We start from the raw sequence: 18,690 nt of genomic DNA on the forward strand, positions 1-18,690 counted from the left end.
TCAATTAAGTAATTTAAGAAAAAGAAAGTAGAAGCACGCTGCGATACAACCTTAACTCAGGTACAATAATAGAATCAGCAAGCGTGGAAGCATGACTATATCATATAGAATGGACAGTAACAATGACCGTCACTCTTCGCAAAGCTGCTTTTTTCTCATTAGCTGTAAGATTGCATGTCATACTCCTAGAGTCTGCTAAGCAGTTTGCGTGGCTGTGACGTGATATCACCTTAAGATAGATGGCGTGACATGCTGCTATGAGCTGTGCACTTTTCTGAGTGCTCTTTGCTCTCCCCACTCCTCTTGAATGGGCAGTGGGGTCGCTTCAGCTTATGTAAAAGTGTTACTGTCTATATACATGCATTAATTGGTACCATGACATTGGAGCAATGTACCAATATTGCTCGTATATCTATCAGAGCCACATCAAATTTTTGTATTAAATGTTATATAATTAATGAAATGTACGAGTTTTTTTACGTTTTGTTTATTCTATATTTTATATAAGAGTTTTATGTGCTAAAAAATAGTTATTTAGAAATTATAATTTTATTTATTTGACAATAAAAATTTGCTAACATCATTTTCTTGCTCTTTTTTTAACGTTTCTAAACATTTTTCAGGCAATTTTACATTTTTTAACACCTTTTTTAATTAACAGTACATTCATACATATTTCTATGATTACATTATTCGATTTTTGTATGTTTGTATTTGCGTGTTTTCTTCAACAATTTTCTATTTGTTACAAAAGTAATGTCTTGACTTAAGGATGTTTATTGCAGTTAATAAGGTAAATGTCAGGAGAGGTGTGAGGAGAAATGTTATGCAGCAACAATGGCAACGATTTTCATGTATGGCTATATTTACCTACTTATTTCTCAACAATCTTGGCCCTTTTTTCATGTTTAAAAAAAAAAAAAAAAAAAACAAATCGTGAATACATTTAAAAATTTTATAGAATCATCTTAAGGCAATTTTTTATAGAAAAAAATTGTGACATTCTAACAAATTATATAAATGCAATTGTTCGTGATTTATTCATACATTTTATGTAAGGTTAGGATTCTGTTTGTAAAACATATTAAAAGTAGTTCTTTTAAGCGATCCAGAAATTCTTCAGTAGGAGTTTTAATGCTACAATTAATGTACGTTTGATATTTTATATATTTATTTGTTGTGGGTATGAAACACGCAACGAGGAATAACTGTGTCAGCCTAAATGACAGACGTAATAGTGACGTCAGAGATGTTATCATTATAGGCAGTAGAAAGTTATTTAAAAATTATTAGAAGATTTAATTAAAGGGCATAGTCTTGTCCTGGCTATCCAGATAGCACGTTCTGTCATGACTATAGTTAAAACTTCTTGATCTACTCAATAAATTGTTAACAACAGTTGATTTATTATATATCATTATGTTTATTAGGACTCCAGTTAAATAATAAGCATGTTCTGATTCCTACAGTAATAACAGCATTTTTGTACACGATATCGTTTCCATACATTTAGACAATCTCTTTTTTAACATTTACATACTTATCCTCACGTCTTTCGTTACCTGCAACAAAATTAGTTGAATGATGTTATTCTCTTATAGTTCATCGAGTCTAATTAAGATCGATATATCTTACATGAGAATAGTTATCTTTATTATACAAAATGAGTTAAAATTGTGTTCTCACGAACTGTAATGAACATACAATTTTATACAAGTGCATTAAATAACTATACTAACAGCAAACAGCTAAACGTAATACTTAAATATTTAGATTTAGCTTATAAATAAGTGTCAGCTAAAAAAAATGAAATTGGGGTGATATCATCGTTGGCAGCCCATATAGACAATAGGCAACCCTGCCTAGCAGAGAAAAGGACTTGGCAACGTGGCACAGAAGGAAGCAGGTCCTGAGATCCCGCAACGTCTTCTCTGCAGCTGCATAGTGACTAGAGCTTTTCTGACAGTTCAACTAATTCAGAAAAGCCCTGGCTTTTCACTGTTGCTCAAATGCTCTGTCTTTGAACACGATTGTGTTCTGTTATAATGTCTCAGTGTGTCGATTGTTACTGACAATAATTCAAGAAATACGAATCTTTTAAGCACCTTGAAGTGTTCTCAATAATTATTAGAAGTTGTAAATAAATTATATAAAATTACTTTGGAACTACATTGTTGTTTGATGTTATTTTAACATCCCACAAAATCAGGCACACTATACAATGCTTCACGTATATAAGCTTATAAAAATTCAACACCATTTTTCGTCTGATTGCAATTAACTTAAATTTATAACTCAGTTTACAGAACATTTAATACTTTGCACATTCTTAGAACTTATTTTAATGCAATAGTTTGTAACAGCTTTTTCTGAGTTAGTAGAGATTAAATGAGCTCTTAGTTCTCTGTGTCTCAATTTAAATTGCATACTTCAAAAATGTATACAAGTACCAAAAGATTCTAGATTTGAGATATAGTGCGTAAAAAGGAAATTTTTGGTTTAAATTCAGTATAGAACTTTTAATAAACTGAATCAATTCTTTAACAAAACTCTATCTCCTGCAAGTACTTAGTAACAAAATGTGGAGGCATAAGAATACCCACTTTTTTGAGCAGGCAAACATACAGTTTCCAATGATCGTTATTATGGAGAATTTTATCTCCGACTATCGCTCCTTAGTATCAAGTTATGTACAGCATACCAGTGGCTGAGTATTTTAGATTTAATTGACCATTCAAACGATTTATTATTTTGAGTAGCGGTTTATTTGAATCTTGCGTACGAGAACAGAATATTTCGATTTTTAAATTCGGTATTCTAAAATGAAAAATTTCTTTCTGAAAATTAATTCATAAAGGATAACCCAATTACCATATACACATATGCTTCAGAGCACATCTTGCATAAAAATCGACGGTTTTGTTGATTACTATAATAAAAGTATTCAATTTAATAAATGTACAATTTTTGTTTGGACCAGTTTCGGCTGCATTTGATTACAGTAGATCTCATAAATAATTTTCAGTAGTTTAAAGTAATTGCTTATCTATAAAGTATTATTAGAAACAGTTATGAGAAATTACTTTGCACATTCTAAAAAAAAAATTCGCGTCATACGAGTGTACAAATCCACATTTTAGGCTCAAACCTAGGTTGTCCTCTAAAATAAGGGCATGTAGAAATTTCAATGTGGTGGTAACATTATCAATTAAAACACTCGCACCTGCCATTTATAAAAAATTTAATTTATCAATAAGCTGTCTGAACAATTTTTCGTTGAAACAACGCTTTAATTCTTTAGATTGGATAAAAGTGAATAAAAAGATTCCATCTAAATAAAAAGAAATATTGGCAGATGAACAAGCAATTAAAGCATATACAACTCTTAATTTATTGCTACCACTACAGTTTTCTAGTGCTTTGCCTACATTGATTTCATCAAATTATATGAAAATAGTAATACAAATTTTTTTTAAAACATCATTTTAATAATGAGATAATCTGTAGATATTGTTTATTATATATATGAGGAATATTAGATATTTATATTATATAACATTGTAATGCCAACATTCAGCTAGCACAATATTTAACATATTTAGCACGATATTTTCAAATAATTTTTTATAATTTCCTAAGATTTTGCTTAACAATCCTCGACATTAACAACGTGTTGCATGGATTTAATCAAGGATTTACGAACACCAGAAAAAATTTTTTAAACAAAAAGTCATTTATTGTCTTGAATGTCTTCTACAGATGTTTTTGGTATTTCAAAGGTTCCTAATGATTAATATCCTTAATTCTTTAACCTGCTAAAACACTTGCTTTAAGTTGAAAAGTTTTTCAAACTCTACTGTGCTGATCAAAACAATTTCGAATTTTATAAGCTACATCGCGTGCATTATGAGTCCTTTTAACTATTTCTATAATTTAATCGTGCAATGATTTGCAGAATTTTTTGTGAACAAAGTCGTTTACAAAAGTAATTAGAGTTAAACGATTTTTTGAGGCAATCGTAAAATACCATACAATAATAGAATTCCCCTACTGATTGATATTTTGTAATCACATATGTAGTTTCATCTGTATTTAAACTTGTAAAGTCACTTGGAATTCTACTTGGAATTCCACTTAAAATTCCACATGGGATTTTGGATTGGAAACTCCAAGAGTCATTCCAAGTGGCATTCCAAGTGGAATTACAAATGACCACTGAAGATACATTTTTTCCTTTTTTAAATAGTTATAATTATAATTACAAGCAGTATAATGGCCTTATTAGGTGTTATCATCCATATAGTAACACCAAATCAGAGGGGTTCAAGTATTTGTTCTCAGATTTTGAAAAAATAAATTTTTTTATTTTTCGTTCAAATTGTCTTGAAATGACTTGAACCCCTCTGCTTTGGTGTTACTATATGGATGATAACATCTGAGGGGGACATTAAACCGCTTGAAATTTCAATTCTAACTATTTTAAAAAAGGAAAAAATGTACCTTTAGTGGTCATTTGTAATTTCACTTGGAATGTCACTTGGAATAACACTTGGAGTTTCCAATTCAAAATCCCATGAGGAATTCCAAGTAGAATTCCAAGTAACTTTAAAAGTGTAAATACAGATGGAATCACATATGTGATTACAAAATATCAATCAGTAGGGTCAAGATATAGTTTAATAATGATTAAGGTAATAAATTTTATGTATAATACTTGATTAACAATTTAATATACACAAATAATTCAGTATGTTATTATTTGGTAATATTTTAAATCTAGTAATAAGCTTAGCTATCACAAATAATGAGTCAAATATTATTTAATAGTAGAATACCCTCTGTCTTGGCTTGGTCCAAAACTCACTAAATAGAACACCATAGTGTGTTGACATGTAAGGTGTAATATTGTGAGTTAAAAATTTTATCTATTTCTGACACTTCTAAGAACAAAAATCTTCTAATTAAAAACATACTGTTTGGAATCCACACAGTTTGCTTGATCAAGTAAAAAGCTGTAAAAAGTAAAAAATATATAATTATGCTAAAAAGTACCATGTATTCCTTGTGCCATAAAATAATCGGTGGCCTTAAAAGGCTGTTGATTTGTAGTTCCTACCACATAATCTATCAACAGGGCTGTTTTCTGAAGCTGTAAAGATTTAAATTTCAAAAAAACTATGCAACTATAAAAAAATTTTTTTTTTATCCACAACCTTATTACCACAGCAACAAAGTCCTGGAGCTTAATCTCAATATTTTTTATCGCCACAAAAATACAAATACATATTCTACCTATTTAAAAATCTGGAAGATTCAGGAGATTACTATAAGGGTTATAGTGAAGAGCTTATCTCTCACTTAATAAATTCTTTGTTTATCGACTTTAGTGCTGCTTTAATCGAGATAAATGTCCAGCGTCTTTTTGTTGACGTCTAAAATTGTATTCATTTGATGCGTTTGAAGTTTTCCTTCCAATTCGACTTTTTGCGACTTTTAGCATAGTTAAGATATTTGTAAGCCCTGAAAGCTTTTTTTTCAACTTTATTAGGTTCTAATGTGTTTGTTGGTAAGGTAGTTCGACGTCGTATGACCCTGAAATGGACTAGTGAACTTCTGAACTAAACTCGTTCTTCACTGAAGTTTCCAGCAAACGTGCTTGCCTCTTTACCTCAGGGTGATCTTTTCTGGCCTGTTATCGTAGCACCACATTGATAAGGAGGAGAACTACAGCATTTGAAGCCTCGGAGATAGTTTTAGAGCTCTTTTCCGACATCTCCTGACGTATAACGTCGAAGACGTTGGTGTCTAAAGCACCTTCTTTTTTGTCAGACTCAGTTATTTTGGTAGTATAAGGTGGAGAGATTAGTTCAAGATGCTTGCCCGTTGAAAACTATCCCGTTGGCTCAAGTTTAATTTTGCTTGATACAGCTGTTAGGTTCTCCCAGCGCAGATCTTCAAGGGGGTCGATGATTCCTGGTTGAATGCTTAGAGTCGAGCAGGTAATATAGGGTCATCGGTCACTGGGGCTCCCAGCATTGCGACGAATAACGTTAAACGTGACACTTGCTAGGGAACGACTGACTTGGCTGGCCTTACGTAGTCTTTTAGTTGTTGAATTATTTCCAAAAATGGTAGTAAAAATGTGTTTGTTGGCAAGGTAGTTTAAAATTAGGTGACCTTTAAAAAAACCTATGAGATTGTTGGTTAGGTAAGGATGACTCTTATCAGTAAGGCCTCTGTGTATGGAGACCATACAGGATGGAGGTACGCCGCTGACAAGAGAGTATCTCGTCTTCAGGTCGTTCCTTGGATAACCAACCACTCATCGTTAGTCTGTAATGTGCGCCTGGAGAATACTTTTTTCGTAGGTATGCTGTTGGGATGACCACTAACAAATAGGCTGTTGTGGCTGCCTGTGCTCTTCAGGGCTGTCTTCCTTGGTTTGCATTTGAAATAGAAAATTCTCAGATGGCACTAAGATGGATGGTTGAACAGCCACAAAACTAAAGTATTGGAGCACGTTGTACTTCGGCTAAATACGTTGCCTGGTATTTCCCTGGAGACGTTGATGTTCTGAATGCCTTTTTTTCATGGCACTCTGTTATCTTGGCAATCAGGATAAAAATCGATTAATTTGGCTCGCCCATGAAAAAAGAGTGTCATCAGTAGCTGGGATGCCCAACTGCACGACTATCAACTTTGTTCTTGGTGTACTGCTGATGAACGACAACGATAAACGAGAACTCGATGGAGCATGTTATAATCACTCTTTAATAATTATTGTGGTTATAAAATAGGAAAATAATATAAATTCCGATTCTTCAGTGGTTTGTTCTGGAATTTATGTTTGTATCTGGAAAAATAATTCATATGTTAATTTTTTTAGGACAATTTACAATGATTTTTTAAACAAAGTAGCATATTTTCATTTCATGCGTGTATTGAGGTTATGTTGAGGAAGTATATGAAATAAAATCAGTATAAAATTAATATTTGGGTATAATGGCATCAATGTATTTACTTTTACATGTTTTTTAGTTGTTACTTTTTTTTTGAGCCTGTTTTTTGATTTTTCTGGAAAATAACCAAGAATCGGACTTTTTTTTGAGGTTAGAACAAAGTATGTATGAACTCCCCTAAAATTTTCTTATATTCTGTATTAAGTGAACTACAACATCCAAAAAGAATTATCAATCTATCTATTTCCGTTCGCGAGTTCTACAATTTTGGAACGAAAAAACCCGTTTTTGCCACTGTGTGGTGACCCTTATTCAATTCCCGCTTTTTTCCGTCAAATACAAAGAATTCCAGGTTCTTTTTCTTTTAATCTCTGCAATGAGTATATAAATATATTCTGTAAATTAATCAACATTTAATTGAAAAATACATTTTTACTTAGATGCAGATCGTACGCAGTACTCCAATATCGAACTGAGAACTCACGCACACTTCTGCGCAGAAAGTCTTTCATTGGCCGAGCACTTGCGCGTCGTTCAAACTCTTTAAACTTAGAGACCTTTTTTTATTTTACAGTAATAACAATAAAATTTTTTTTATGAAGAGCTAAAACTAATGATAAATCTAAATTTAAAATTTAAGAAATTTTGTAATCCAAAAAGCCTTGAAGCCATAACAATCACGAAAAATTTATTGCACGATCCTACTCACTTCATGATAATACAATCAGTAGTTTGACTAACATAGAGCTGTAAAAAATTATATAACTACTTTAATATTAAATAAATAATTTATTTTTTGTACATGCTACTATCTCAGCTTTTTAAAGGTTCTTTGGTAATATCTATGTTGCTACAATTCATGTCGTTTACTTTACCGTACAACCTTATAAAACATCCAGGATTTAATAACGAAGTACCCGTACTATTAACCTTTCCATCTTTCAGTTTATTTATCACGGAACAAACTCTTTCTGGTTTCATATTCGAGTGAGGCACAGAAAAGATTCTCTCAATTAAGGATGTTAATGCGTGGAAAATACATTCTCCTGCCTCATTTGTCTGTCCATTATTTTGCTCCAAAGTTGCTCTGTATCATAATTAATTAATTTTTTTTTTTCGTCTGCGTCGACATGTGTGCATGAAGTAGGCCACTCAAAAGCTATTAAATTGGAATAAAAAAATTTAAAGTATTTTTTTATGAAAGTGTTTAAATCTGGTAATTGTTTTCTGCTTAATTCATCTAAAGCTATACGGGGATCAAGAAATTCTAAATTCATAAAAAAGTTATCGATTTGAAGTAAACGTTTACTAATGTCTGTGAATGCAGATACGTTAAACTTCTGACAGTTCATTAAAACTTCTTTAACTGGTTCATCCGTAATTTTTTTTAAAATTTCGGGACTCGAGGGTCCCAAGTATGTTTTATTTAAAGGCAATAGATTTTCCTGGACGTCGAAATAACACATGACCAATCAATTATCTGTTAGATTGTGCGTTACACCACGCACTATACTTTTATGCGTAAGCGTGTTATGAATTTATACCGATTTTTCTTAATGCGTTTATTGTTATGTAGCTTTCTCGAAATACCTCACTAGCGTTGCTGCTGCACCATGCAGTTTGCTCAACACGTACACCATACGACTTGTGCAGCTGCTGCCCAAGTCTCGCGCAGCAACAGCACTAGTCTTGGGCCGCTTCTGCTTTAGTGTGAGCGAGGTAACAACTGCCCTACCTCTAGTTGAGCAGGTAAACTATTTTTTTTCAGTGCACTACATCATTGAGTTGAGCTGCTCAAGATAATAATTTGCTGAAAAAAACGAGCGTGCTAGTAGTAATTGCACCAGGTCATTAAGTTAAGCTGCTCGTAATAATAATTTCATGAAAAAACCTGCGTGCTGGCAGTAAGAGCAGTGAGTCATTTAGTTGGGCTGCTTGAGATAAAAATTGATTAACATAAACTAGTGCACTGGCAGTGAACGCCTTAGGTCATTGAATCAAGCTGCTCGAGCTAATAATTTATTTGAATAAATTAGCATGCTGTCAGTAAACGTGCCAGTTATTATGATTAGGTGCATGAAATAATATATTATTCTAAAAAATCCGCATACTGGCCGTAAGCGCACTAATTCATTAAGTTTAGGTGCTCTAGAAAATGATGATTAATAAGCCAAGCATGCTAGTAGTATGCACGCAATATCATAAGAATAAGCTGCTTAAGATGATTATTTATTTCAATGAACTAATAAGCTGGCAGTAAGCGCTCATTAGACTTGGCTGCTTAGGATATCTAATTATTAAAAAATTCACGTACGGTGGCAGTAAGTGCTCTGAGTCATTGAAATAGTCTAATTGAGGTAATAATTTTTTTGAGAAAACCTGCGTGCTAATAGTAAGCTAAGTAAGTCATTGAGTTAAGCTGCTTCAGATTAAAATTTATATTAAAAAACTAGTGCGCTGGCAGTGAACGCACCAGATCATTAGGTTAAGCTGATCGAGACAATGATTTATTGAAAAAAACCCATGGGCTAGCCGTAAGCGCATTAGGTCATTAAGTTTAGCTGCTCGAAATAATAATTTGCTAAAGGGAATCAGCGCTCTGGCAGTAAGTGCACCGTGTCATTGAGTTAAGCTGCTTGAGATAATAACTTGTTGAAAAACTAAGCATACTGGCATTAAGCGTGCCTGGTCATTGAGTTAAGCTGCTCAAGATAAAAATCAAACAAAAAAAAAAAAACAAGCACGATGGCAGTAAGCGCTCTGGGTTATTGAAATTAGCTACACAAGGTTAAAATTTATTGAAGAAACAGACGCACTGGCTGTAACTGCACTAGGTCATAAAGTTTGGCTGCTCGAAATAGTAATAATTAAAAAAAAAAAAAAGCCTGCGTGCTGGTAGTGAGCGCAGTTGGTCATTGAGTTGAGCTGCTCAAGATTAAAATTAATTTAACTAAGCTAGTGCGCTGGGTGAGTAAGGGCGCCGAGTCATTGAATTAAGCTGTCAAAGCTGATAATTTATCTAAATGAACTAGTGCACTGCCAGTGAACGGACAGAATTATTAGGTAAAGCTGACCAAGATAATAGTTTATTTTAAAAAAACTGCAGGCTGGAAGTCAGCGTACTAGGTCATTGAGTTTAGATGCTCGAGATCATAATTTGCTAGAAGAATTATGCGCGCTGGCAAAAGCGCACCAGGTTATTCAGTTTAGTTGCTTGGGATAATAATTTGTTAAAAAACAAAGGGCGCAGGCAGTAAGCATGGCTGATCATTGGGTTGATCTACTCCAAATAATAATTTGTTGAAAAAACAAGCACGATAGAAGTAAGAGTGCCTGGTTATTAAGTTTATTTGCTCAAGATAATAATTTGTTAAAAAAAATCAATCGCGCTTGCAGTAAACGTGCTTATTCATTTGGTTAAGCTGCTTAAAGTATTCATTTAAATAAATTAGTGCGCTGGCAGTAAGTGCACCAAATCGTTAGATACGGCTGCTTCGGATATTAAATAATTGAAAAATCCACGCGCACAGGCAGTAAGCGTGCTATATCACTGGAATAGTTTGCTTGAGGTAATAAGTTGTTATAAAAACAAGCTTGCTGGCAGTAAACGCATTTATTCATAAGGATTAGCTGCCTAAGATAGTAATATTAAAGAAAAATAAATTGCGATGGCAGTAAGTACGTCAGCTTATCGAGTTAATATGCTTATGGTAAAATTTTGTTAAAAAAAAAGCGTGCATAAACTAAACGCATCGAATCATTGATTTAATCGGCTTGAAGTAATAATTCGTATTACATAACTGGCTTTTTGCAGTGAGCGGGCCAGGTCATTAAGTTTAGCTGCTTAAAATAATGATTTATGAAAAGAAACTAGCAGGCTGGCAGTAAGTACACTGAATTGTTCAATTTAGCTGCTCGAGATAAAATTTAATTTAAATAAACTAGTGTGCTACCAGTAAGCGCGCTGGGCCATTTTATTAGGCTGCTTAAGCTAATTGTTCTTTTAAATAAACTAGTACGCTGGCAGTGAACACGCCTGGTTGTTCAGTTAAGCTGCTCAAGCTTATAATTTATTTAAATAAACGCACCAGGTCTTAGGTTAAGCTGAACGGGATTATGATTTATTTAAAAAATACCTACAGGCTGACAGTAAGCGCACTATCTGATCGAGTTCATTTGTTCAGGATAATAATTTGCTAAAACAAATAAGTGCACTGGTAGTAAGTGCACCGGGTCATTGAGTTTAGCTGCTTGAAATAATAATTTGTTAAAAAACTAAGCGCTCTGGCAGTAAGTGTGGCTGGTTATTGAGTTTAGCTCCTCGAAATAGAAATTTGTTAAGAAATCAAGCACGATGGAAGTTAGCATTCCAGGTTATGAAGTTTATCTGCCCAAGATGATAATTTGAGAAAAAAAAAACAAGAGCGCTTGCAGTAAGCTCGCTGGGTCATTGAGTTGAGCTGCTTAAAAAAGTAATTTGTCACTGAGCCAAGCATGCTGGCAGTAATTGCGCAAGATCACTGTGGTAAGCTTCTTGAGATAATAATTTATTTAAATAAATATATATTTATATGTTCCAAAAGGGAAAAAAAAGAACAAAAACAGCAAGATCATCTGTAATGAAATATTAATGTTAAGGTTTTCATGACATGGTTGTTATAACTTTGTTTAATTAACACCCACATGCACACACTAACATACCAAAGAATGAATAACGTATTCGTCAATCCCGTGACAATAACTATATGAAATCATTACTGTTGCGTTCACTATCGAGTGTGAGAAAACCAAGTTGTAAGTTCGTAGTACTATTTTTTTTTATCATAACATTTTCTAAGTATCAAAGTTTATAAGATTATGTATATTGTAAGCTTTCGTTACTTTCTTTGTTCCTGGCCAGTGTTCTCTGGAGTGCCGTATCTTCAAGTGACATCCGATATACTGACCGTGCTTATCCCAGCTAAGCTGTTTCACACTCGTCTTTTCATTGTCGCTGATTAGAAAAAGGATTCATTTCTTATTCTTCTAATCGTTTTGTACATTGTAGTTGGTATACGCGTACAGTATCGTTTCATCCGTTGTGTTCGGCAGTTCTTTGACTTCGACTCTTTGACCGCGCGAACTAGTGCCAGTGGTTGTTTTCCTCTTTTAACAAGAACAACCTCAAGATTGACCAACCTGTAGCTTTTTCACCAGCTGACTTTCCCAGCGACTGGTGTTTCACCGATTACGCCAGAAACTCGGGGCACGAGGGTGCAAGCCCTTCCACTTCACTGGTGACGACAGTCACCTTTCCTTCACACTTAAATCCTCCGATGTGAAGGAGGTGAAGTATACCTTTGGGAGGTGTAGGAAGGTAAGTAAATTGTTTAATTTTTTCCGGCATGCGCGAGTATTGTTATAGTGTTTGTGTGTTGTCGTTTAATCCAGCAAATTTTAATATTTGCTTCCTTTCCTTCTTTTTGTTTTGGTTGCCTCCCGCTCGGAAGACTATCAAGAAAGCTCTGGGCGTTGTTATTATTAGTGTGTGTAGATGCATGCTTTCTAAGGAAATTATCTTCCTTTTTTTTTCTTTGTTTCTTCTTCTCGTCGCGATTTGTCAATTACGTGGCCACGTTTCTGTTTTACAAGTTCATAGTATCTTCAATAAAAATTTGCTTATTTTTTTTTTTTTTTTTTTTCAGTACATTATTTATAGCTTCCACACTTATGCCTATGCTGACGAGGGTTTGGGAATATTAATGGGTGACACACTAAGGGTTGGCATGTTGATGCCCACAGACGGGGATGCCATATTCGAGATATTGTGTCTCTTCTGTCATTACGTGAGTGGCGTCTGCACTTTTATATTTTTGTCTATTTTGAAATAATTTTTTTTAAATTTTTTTTCATTGTTTACGCTTTTATTCCAGTATGGATTCTGGCGCGTCCTTGACGCATGGCGAGAGTGCTCAATGACACTCCCACGTCAGACAGGCCCTTCCTCCGCTTGCTCGCTATCGACTTTTAGGGTGATCCTGTGGTTAATGTGGGAAGCTGCTCGGGATAAAATAACAAAAAATTTATTTTTAACTACTATCACACTAGCTAGTTGATGTACAGAAAGAGTAAAGTTTAATAAATTCTCTTTTTTTTTAAATACATTAAATAAATGTGCATCGTCTATTTAATGTATTTTTTTCCGTTGTTATGACTGGTTCCTTTTCGTAGGTATCTTGACTGATAAGTCTGGTATTCCCTTGAACAATCGATTTTCTGTTTATCCGCCTCTTCTTCCTGGGTTGCTGCCCACAAGCACAGAGGTGTGCTTGCCATGGAAGAAGGTTGCTGATGGAGGCGTACTGTACATGACATATTTCCCTATGCTGTTTTCTACCCTTATTATATCCACCTGAAATCTTTTATATTCTTGAAGCTCTTGGGCTTGTAAAATAATGTCATGTAGAGTTGAGCCCTGACTTAACTCCTGCTCCAGAACCTCACCTTGGCTTTTCATCATCGTTACTCTTTCCCTAAGTAGCAGCTCCTGAATTGCTTCTTGTAACCTTGACGAGTTGCTGGAAGGGGTCGCCTTGTCAATAATTTTGTTTAAGTCCAACCCCGCACCCCAAAACATTGTAGTGTTGTCTTCAGAGACTATAGTTGACGTTACAACTAATCTTGTACCCCCTAAGCGTGCCGTGTATCCCGCTTGGAGTGTTAAAGTGCCTGCTCCATTAATTGAAGTCATGTAGTCATTAGAGCCAGAGCATTTTACCTCTATTGGTGTTTCCTCTGTTGTGGAGTAAGCCCAAGTTTTCTGAGCGTACATTTTATGCCAATAGGTATCCTTTAGCTGCGTGACCCTTATCTCACAACTATCTTCTAATGAGTCCCCCCCATCCTGCCGAGAACCTTACCTTGCACGCTAAATTATTGGTTATATCCCTTGTAGGTTCCGTGCTTTTACAATTCTTGATATGACTGAATTTTTTCCAGTTGTTAATGTCTCCTGCCGATATTAGGATGTTGATGTGTGATGCGTTATTGAGAGCCAGGTAAAGATTTTTGGGCCATACACATGCGAAGTTGTTGGTGGCATTCCCCAGGTCCTGCTTAATGGGTAGGGGTTTAGCTTCATACAAGTCAAACATGAGAAGGTCTAACAGGGGTATTGAAATGTGATATATTAAATGAGGATGTCCAAAGAAAATGTCGACTTAAGATATTTCAAGGAGTTCCATGATGGAATTGGCGTATAAAATGGGAAAAACAATTTCCGATTTAGTCTCCTTTATTGTTGTAGCTATAGAGTGGAAAGTTTTCGGATCAATGAATCTAGGGTGAACCGCTCCCTTAAAAGCGAACATAATGGCGTCCACAATTGTGTTTACGTCCTTCAAAAATTGTTCTGCTTGGATGGTTAATGTCAACATATGTGGTTGATTTTGAAGACGCTGGAGAAATATTGGGCATTCACTTTTGCTAAATCGTTTTCCAATTCCATTATGTTCAACCTACTTTCTAATTACTCCATGGATTCATGGACGATACAAGTTTGCTTTTAAATCAAGTTTGCTATTTTGCTCGACGTATTGGAGTTCTCCTCGCGCGGCGCTTACGTTTAATCATTAGATTTAGCTGCTTGAGATGATCATTTATCGAAGAAAATCAGCGTGCTGGTGGTAAGTGCTCCGAATTATTCAGTCTCGCTGCTCAAGATAATAATTTGTTAAAAAAACAAGTGTACTGACAGTAAGCGCGCCAAATCATTTAATGAGGCTGCTAGAGGTAATAATTTTTTAAGAAAAAAGCGTGTGGAAAGTAATAGCACCAGGTCATTGGGTTAAGCTGCTTAAGATAGTTATTTGGTTAAAATATAAATGCATTTGCAGTGAGCGTACTGAATTATTGAGTGTAGCTGCTTTAAAAAAAAATTTATAACAAGCTCAAATTGCTGGCAGTCATTGCACCGGGTCATTAGGATTAGCTTCTTGAGATAATAATTTATTTTAAAAAACGAGCGTGTTAGTAGTAAGCACGATGGGTCATAAGCCTTGGCTGCTTGGGATATCAATTTATTGAGAAAATCACACGCGCTGACTGTTAGCGCACTAGGAGATTGAGTAAGGCTGCTTGAGGTTATAATTTACTGAAAAAACAAGTGCGGTATTAGTAAACGCGCTGGGTCATTTGGTTAAGCTGATTGAGATAATAATTTATTAAAACCAACTAGCACGCCGGCAGTAAGCATTAGATTAAGCTGCTCGAGACAATAAGTTTGTGAAAGAAAAGGTATGCATGGTGTGTGTCGTATAATATTGCTGCTCTCCCTAACCTTGTATATTTATAATTCACAGCAGACATCATTTGTATGGATGCGTAAGGCAAGCACTGCCCATTACTGTGCTGCGCATATATAGGTATATATGCGTATATGTTACTGGCAAAGTGTATAACCAGGCATTCTATGGAATGCCTAACAGAGTTAGGTAAAATATAGAATAAGTCTATATTTCACACTTTGCCTAGGCATTCTATAGAATGCCTAAGAGATACCCGGCAAAGTATGAAATCATCAACAAATACTCGTTGATTAGCGAATTACTTCTCAGTTTGCTGCTTACTTTTGACGTACACGGTCGTAGTTTGAGGACTGGCTTAGAAATGGCTCAGGAAGTGAAAGAAATCATGAGGCAGCGTTTTGAGAATAAACTGAAATCAGTAGACAGCAAATCGAATTCGGTTACACTAAGTAATGTGAAAATCTTAGATCTAATAAAAGAAGTTAAAGAAGGAAAGTGCAAAGAGACTGGTAAATCTTCACGACCTTATTGGTTGCTGCAACACTACGATGTGCTAAACGTTGAAGGACGTGAAAAGTTAATTTTGCCAATTAGTGAAGCGAATGCTGATATTAAGTATTATTGTGCCATGGGAGATTTATTTGACGTACTGTATGATAGTCATTCGTCAATCGGACACGGCGCAAATACAAATTCCGAGCCTCAAATAAATTTACTATTAACAGATTATCCTTAATTTTTACTTTGCCGGATACCTCTTAGGCATTCTTTAGAATGCCTTAGCGTTTCATAGAATGCCTAGGCAAAGTGTTGAAAGAATCTAGTATTTCATACTTTACCCAAAACAGCTCAGCATTTTATAGAATGCCTGAATTTCATACTTTGCTGGTAACATATACACCGTGTTAAAAGAGGAGAAAGGAGTGCACTCGCAAACCTCTGCTTGTGTGAGGCTGATATTGCTCGGATATTCTGGCTGTTGGACGTGCGTGAGCATGTCTTTACCTTGTTGTGAACGTGTGGTATTGTAACTGTGTGCTTGGTTTGTTGTGAAGTTGGATAAAGTGTGATTGTGCTGTGTCTAAACGTTGTCTACATTTATGACCACTATTCGTCATACGTCTGACGTTTTGGCGACTAACCTACGCTTTTCTCCGTGCTTCTTACAAAACAAATTACGATTACGCTAGGATAGTGTTATCGAGGAAAAAGAAGAAACCTGCATGCTCTATACTACTAAGCAAAAAGCAGTTAACTTACACAACAAAAATCAAGTGTGTTTTGTAGCAACAGGCGTACAATCAAGAGAAAATTAACTACCAAAACTACGCCACGAATAAAGTTAGCATGCTTTGTACCAAGAGGCGTATGATCAAGCATCCATTGATATCATCGTGGTGCATCAACGACGGCCGTTCTAAGTTTTGCGAGTTTTGTGTTACGTGCGTCATTGGGTGTGTGTGGTAAAAAGGGCAGTCTTTCCAAGAAATTTCGCAAGGTTAACAGCCAAACATCGTGGCATCATGCCTAACAAAGGAAAAACATAGGTTTTTGAAATGTTTGATTAGTTGTACCTTGATCAGGCAACGGCTATAGAGACGCTCAAACGTGCAACTGACGACGTAAAAATACTCCAGGCTGAGCATCGAATTTTGCTAATTTTGAAAAGTCGCTCAGATCATTTCGAACAATGTTGACTCATTCACTCATTCATAGCGCTTGTGAGATCTAACGCGTCATTAAGTGATTACGAAAAATTGCATTATGTGAAAGGCGAAGCGAGCGAAATAATTCGTAAAGTGCAATTTGCTTACGGGTATTTCAATACGGCATAAGCTTTACTCGAAGCTCGGTATGAAAATAAGCGAATCACCACAAGTGCACACTTCTCGGAAATTTAAAAAATAGAACCTAATAAAAAAAATCGGCTTCCAGCTTGTCAAATTTACGCAATACTGTTCAACGTAACCTCACAGCTTTATATAATCTCGGGTGTCCCACTCAACATTATGGGGTAATTATTATTCACATTCTTACGGAAAAACTTGATAATTAAACTCAGCGTGACTGAAAGGTTAGTGTTATTTCTACTACTACCTTGCCTCAATATGACACCTTTAATCAATTTTTACTTGAACAAATTCAAGTTTTAGAATCTCTTGGTCAGGCTGAGTCTCAGAAACAAAATGATCATCCAACTCAAAGACGAATAAGTTGACAGTCATAGAATTGTTATAATAAATCTGAAAATTTGGAAGCAACTTCGTATATTGTAACTCAACCTTGGTCATGCCTAGTCTGTGACAGTGATCATAAAATGTATAGTTGTTCAAAGTTTGCCGGCATGTCTATGACTGACCGCTTTTAACAAATGCGTTTATTAAATTTGTGTATAAACTGTTTAGGTAAAGCTCATAAATCCATAGACTGTCAGAGCTCAGGAAGCTGTCGTCAATGTAAAAAAAGCATTATACTATGTTTCATAAAGAAATATCCAACCTAAATAACTCAAGTAATCAAACTCCACCTGCCAATGGTCAAACGCATGCAATTCCTGACAATCCCATCCAAACTCACATTTCTATTCAAAGACCCCTTCAATCTTAAAAGGTAATGTTAGCCACCACCAGGGTATGGCTTTCATCTCATAATGGTCGAAAAGTTGTAGTTCGCACGTTACTTAATCAAGGGTTGACTTGATCATTCTTTTATCATAAGGTAGCGGTTGCACTGAGATCTCTTTTGATCAATATAGCTTCACCAATAACAGGACTAGGTGGCATACTAGCTGGTAGTACATCTCATGCTATTAACATTCAATTGCTGATTATTCCTCTCCAACCTCTATTGCAGCATTCAGACGTTTTATATCTATACGCAGGATTCCCTATCACGTAAACAGTGACTGAGAAACCACATTTCAAGGAGCTGATTGACTGCTCCATGAAAAATATATCAAGACTATCTCCAGTCCAACATTTCAATCCTTTGCAGCCGAGAAACATATTCAGTAGCATTTTTTTTCCCCGCAGCACCTCATTTTGGGAGAATTTGGGAAGCAGAAGTCAAAAGTGTTAAGACACATTTACAGCATGTATTGCTGTATCAAAATCCTACACATAAAGAGCTCACTACGCTTCTATGTTAGATCAAGGAAGTTTAAAATTCTGGACCCCTCAGAACTTTGAATGACTTGATTGACGACTTGATCCCGCTGACTCCTGGGCACTTCCTCACTGGGGGGGGTCACTTAATTTAATTCAACAATGTTTTCTCCTTGACCTCAATTCGCATCGTTTGATTCTGTGGGCTAGGATGTAACAAAATTTGGAACTGCTTTGGACAAAATGGTCCCATGACTATCTTCAGTCTCTTCAACACCGCACTATATAGTGGACGCTGGAAGTGGAATTAAGGATAGGTCACATGGTTCTTTCAAAACAACC

General features: G+C 35.3%; 1 protein-coding gene across 4 annotated transcripts in view; it reads left to right on the forward strand.

Moving 5' to 3' along the window:
* The window catches only part of LOC106639940 (troponin C, isoallergen Bla g 6.0101-like), a 352,184-nt gene that overhangs the window by 152,896 nt on the left and 180,598 nt on the right, over positions 1-18,690 (forward strand). The window lies entirely within an intron of this gene.

Source organism: Copidosoma floridanum, unplaced genomic scaffold (assembly GCF_036245765.1).
Source record: "Copidosoma floridanum isolate Cflo_tuat_1 unplaced genomic scaffold, Cflo_Japanese_pri ptg000021l, whole genome shotgun sequence".
Lineage (NCBI taxonomy): Eukaryota > Metazoa > Arthropoda > Insecta > Hymenoptera > Encyrtidae > Copidosoma > Copidosoma floridanum.